The following is a 5,660-nucleotide window of genomic DNA, read 5'->3' as shown; positions in this document are numbered from 1 at the left end:
GATAGACACTTCTGACAGCATTAGGGCTGTATATTTAGCCATTGTAATTGGCAACAGCCTTGTATTTCTACATGACAGGAAAAGCATGTTTATATATTACTGCAAAAAGGCAATGAGTCTAGGATTCCTGTTGCTTTCCCTCTGACTACACATTATTATTCAGTCAGTGCACTACTCATGTGATTCCTATACTTCAAAAAGGAAGCAGACAGGTGGGAAGGGGACAGACAACCCTTGGTAAAAACCTGGGAAGTGCTAAGAAGGAAATACACTGAAGTAAATCTCTCATTGGGCACAGGCAGAGGAAGTACTTGCCATGAAAAAGCACAAGTTAAAAAGAAAAAGAAATGTAGCAACAAAGAAAGCTTTAAATGAAAGTGCAAAAAAAAATTAAGAAAAAAGCTGAGTTCTGATTCCTAAACAAAAGAGTGATGAAAAATTTAAGATTAAAATGTTGGTATAATTCAAAAGGTGGGTGACAGAAGATTAAACATGACTAAGAACAGATTGATTGGAGCTATCCAGTCAACACCAAAAAAAGTCTTGAGGAAAACTTGGCTTGCCAATGGATGCTGGAGAAGCTATAGCTAGTGACTCTGACTGTTTATATGTGGTCTCCAAAAATAGTATTATTGTAAGATTTTTTTCCTGCTAATCGCATGACATTCCATAATCTATTTTTGCTGGGTATGGTACAGCAACTGTGGTGATATCAGATGGTCGTGATTTGATAGTGATGTTTAAATGTTCTCTGTTCTCCAATGTGTGATTCTTTGTGTGACAGAAAGCTCAGAGTATGTGTAGTGAAATAGTCTTATGGAAAACGCAGTTTAAATTGCTAAAAATATGCTTTAAAATTCAAGCTAGTACTTGGCACCGTTAAATTGCAGCACAGTACCCTGGAAACTGGCACTGCCGCTTGAAAGTAGGATTCGCACTTGCTCAAGTGTTGTTTAATAGAAAGCTTTAAAACCAGAAAAGTTACAAAAGCTTCACAGCCTGGATGAGTTGTGTGCAGCTGTGTAAAGTATTTGGTAAAATGTCTCAGGACCTTTGCTGGAGGTGTGTACTGGGTCTCAGTTCCAAAATAGACCTACCTATTGAAAGGTGAGTTCAAGCTATGAAAATAGATACTATTAAAAAGCTATTCCAGGGAAATATTGACATCAAGAGGAAATTTCAAACAGCTGGATTCCAACATAATATATATATTATTTTAAATAAAATGCAAATTACTTACACCATTCTGAATGTTTGAGTCTGACTTTCTAGTAGAGGAAAAAATCTAAATTTTACATTAAAAACAAATATCAAATACTCATATGTGTACAGTCACAAACCTACAATTCCTACCCATATTAAAGTGCAGACAAAGGGATGTTCAGGTTAACTTCACTAGTCAGACTACATGAGATGTTCAGTGTTGTGTAGGTGCCATGTTTTGATTCTTAATTGTAGTCTCTAAAGTAACAGTGATACACGATTCCACTTGGCATTATATAAACTTCAAAACAAGTATGTAGCCATTTCTAGCTAAAATGATTGTGAGCTGTCACTTGGATGACCTACTAGGAGAAAATCAAGAATCTAGAATAGGAAAAACCACAAAATTTTGATACCACTCAGGTATATCAAGCTGTATTATTCATTTGTGTGATCATTCCTGCAAGAAAATACTGCGAGAGCATGCACACTACAAAAATGCAAGAGAGATAATTGTGCCCAACTTTCTGCCAGAGAAGATCTGCCTAAGCATGATTATACAGTGCAATCAAATAGTTGAATTCCTCGTTCAATTTAATGGTTAAATGATCCAGAACAGAATTTTTGTTCAAACATGTCTCTTCCCCTCATTTCTGTTTTAGGGAGACTAAGATGCGACTGACTGTCTGGAAGTTATTTATAAACCAGCAGGTCTGTGTTTGGGAATTTGAAAGTAGCTTGGCTTCTGTCAGCTGATGAAGAGCAAAAGTTCTTCCTTTGTAGCTCATGCTCTATTTGTTTCTCATCGGTCAAACAAAACAAGATTAAACCAGGGGAGTATAGTCATTAGTTTTACAGAAAGCTATTCAAACTGAAGCAATAAAGTAGTAAAGAATCCAAGTCTAGAGGAAGGAGTAAGAATATATAAAAAATGGAGAAGCTCTTTCTAAAGGACAACTTTGAATTTTCTACCCTTGAAAATAGTTACCTACATTATTAGGGTTGTTTCAAGATGAGAAAAATAAATCAGAATCTAAGATGGTGGAATCTAGCTGATCTACTATGTTTTGTTCAAATACAAACATCTATTTTATCACAAAGCTGTCCTTCTAATTGCTACATGGTGTTTAAATCTACTCAGGATCTTCAGACCGATGGAGAGTAATGGTGAGGTTGTGCTTACTGAAAGAATATTCCCTAATTTTTCTGCTCTCCTGTTTCTTACTAGTCAATGTCTGGCGCTGGAGACATTTTGAATCCTTTTTTAAGTCAGCAGATAATTAGGCTCTTTAAATTTATCTGCAGATTAGAGCTCATTGCTTAGGTTCAGGTCATTTGATATCCTGGCACCTGCAGATATGCATTCAGCATTACTGATCAACACTGACAAGCAATTCATGGAGCCGACTGCATGTCAAAGCTTTCACAGACTTTACATAAAGGCCATATGGCACAGAATGATGGGAGCTATGCAGATATTTAGATTGCACTGACAGTTGTTAATGCTGTGGTTCACTGTCAACTCCGTGCTTAAATTTTTGGAGGTCCTGCTCTCTGAGCCATGAGTCGTGCAAAGTATTTCAGATGGGATGATGCATTGCAAGTAATTTATCTTCTGGCTCATGGTCAAGAAATATTACCTGTATATGCTGTTCTCTGTTCAAAGCCAGATTTTTACTGAAATCAGTGATCTATCTGTAGATGAGACAGAGGTAAAGTCTTGCTTTGTATCACTGCTCATTCTTGAGGATTTCATTATGATTTATTTCACACAGGGTGACAATGAGTTCAGGGAAAAAACCTCAATGGCATCTGTCCTGGTCCTGGCTTTTGTTTGTCTTCATTGTCTCTCTTTTAGATACTTTTATAACTGTCAGGAGTTCATATTTCATCAACCCTGATCTAAGTGAACCTGCTTCTGCAGGATGGGTGGACTAGATTATCTCCAAAGGATCCTTCCAACCCTACCATTCTGTGATTCTATGATCATTCATTTTTTTTTTCGTTTATCAACCACTGAAATGACAAGTTTCTGAATGGTTATTGCTTACATTCATGTTTTCCTTGGGCTTCAGAATAATTTTTTTTCACTAAGCAGGGAAATTTTCAACCCCCAGTCATTTTTCAAGTTATCTGGAGGAAAGCAGAGGTATAGTAAGTCATACCTGATCTCCATCCGAAAATTTGTTTTCACAAAAGCAGGTCATAAATATTTCCTGGGAAGCTGTGGATACTTGAAACGTCTTCCAAGCCAAGGAGCCTTTATTTGTATCAGCCTTTCAGGACACCACATATCTGAAGCTGGCTGCTGCACTCATTTTTATTGCACCTTTCATTTACAAAGAGAGCCACGATAAATGAATCATGACGTTACAGTCAATGCCCATGAGTTATAAGAAGGAAGCCTTTGGGCAGAATTTGCCCTCTTTTAAGCTATAGTAGAGTCTAATTTTCTCCTGCAGACAGTGCTGGAGCATTGGGTAACCATGGCATTTACCTCTTCCCTTCTCCCTCTCTGTAAGGTGGCTTCCAGCCCTTCTGCAACAGATGGGAGTTTCACGTGTCTTCCAGGGCTTTGCAGAGCCATAATGGGGAAATGAGAGGAGAAGGGGGTCATGGAGGGGTGGGATATCCAGGGTCTCCCTATGGTTTCAGTGCTGCCCTTCATCTGCCTTTAGTAGACTGATTTGTTATCCTGTGTTGCTGCACCCCATGTCACGTGACTGATGTAGTCTGAGATTTAGATGTTGCTCTCCAACGTCCGCTGTGAGAACATGCCTTCCCATCATGTATGATGTACCTGGAAGAGGTGAGGGAAAGAGGCTTACTGCACCTGGGAAGGAACAACCCCAGGCACCAATACAGGCTGACCTGCTAGAGAGTAGCTTTGCAGAGAGAGACCTGGGAGTCCTGGTTGACAGTAAACTAACCATGAGCCAGCAATGTGTCCTTGTGGCCAAGAAGGCCAATGGCATCCTGGGATGCATCAAGAAGACTGTGGCCAGCAGGTCGAGGAAGGTTGTGCTCCCATTCTACTCTGCCCTGATGAGGTCTCATCTGGAGTCCTGTGTCCAGTTTTGGGTTCCCCAGCTCAAGAGGGACAGGGAACTTCTGGAGAGAGTCCAGTGCAGGGCCACCCAGATGATCAGGGGACTGAAGCATCTCTCTTATGGGTTATGGTGGTTTAGTCAGGTGTCCACCAAGACATAAAATCACACCCTCTCCTAAAACTGGACAGGAGAGAGAGAGAGAGAAATCTAACAAAGGGGGATGGGGGAAGGGAATTGCGGTCAGTTCATTACAGATGGACTTTACCACTGCTTCTTCTCATGGGGAGGCCTCCTCACACTTCCCACTGCTACAGTGTGGAGTCCCTCCCATGGGAGATAGTTGTCCAAGAACTTCTCCAATGTGGGTCCTTCCTTTGGGCTGCAGTTCCTCACAAACTGCTCTGGCATGGAGCCTCCCATGGGGACAGCTCCTCACACCCTGCCCCAATATAAGTCATCCACCAGGAGAACAGTCCTTCAGGTACCAACTGCTCCAGATCCCTCACAGGATCACAAGTCCTGACAGCAAACCTGCTCTGGTGTGGGCTTCTCTCTCTCCACAGACTCCCAGGTCCTGCCAGGAACAGGAACTTGCTCCAGCATGGGCTTCCCACAGAGTCACAGCCTCCTTCAGACATTCACCTGCTCCAGTGTGGGCTCCTCCATGGGCTGCGAGTGGATCTCTGCTCCCCAGTGGCCTCCCTGGACTGCAGGGGCACAGCTGCCTCTGCATGGTCCTCACCACAGCTCACAGGGCAGTCTTTCTTCCATGGCTTAAGCACTCTCCTCCCCCTCCTTCACCAAGCTTCTGAGCTTGGTGTCTGTGGAGATGTTTTCACATTCTCACTCCCTGTTGCTGCTGCCATTTAGCAACTGCACAGCAACTTCTTGCCCTTCTCAAATATGTTGTTCACAGAGGCATTACCTCAGTCACTAATTGGCCAGGCCTTGGTCAACTGCAGGGTCCATGTTAGAAATGACTGGCATTAGCCCCATCAGCTACAGGGGAAGCTTCTGGCAGCTCATTGTTTAAAGAAGCCACCCTTGTAGCTCTCCCCACTACCAAAACCTGGCACAGGTAAAATCACTATGTGAGGAAAGGCTGCGGGACCTGGGACCGAGAGGGGATCTCATTAATATTTACAAATATCTAAATGGTGGATGTCAGGAGACTGGGGCATCCCTTTTTTTCTGCTGTATTCAGTGACAGGATAAGGAGTAATGGAAAAAACTGGAAAAAAAGTTCAATTTAAATATAAAGAAAAACTATTTTAACTTTGAGGGTGAGCAGAGTCTCCTTCTCTGCAGGTTTTCAAAACCTACCTGGACAAGTTCCTATGTGACCTGATCTAGTTGGACCTGCTTTGGCAGAGGGGTTAGACTAGATGATCTCTAAAGGTCCCTTCC

The sequence above is a fragment of the Colius striatus genome, chromosome 3 (assembly GCF_028858725.1).
Source record: "Colius striatus isolate bColStr4 chromosome 3, bColStr4.1.hap1, whole genome shotgun sequence".
Taxonomy (NCBI): Eukaryota; Metazoa; Chordata; class Aves; order Coliiformes; family Coliidae; genus Colius; species Colius striatus.
This window is presented reverse-complemented; position numbering follows the sequence as displayed.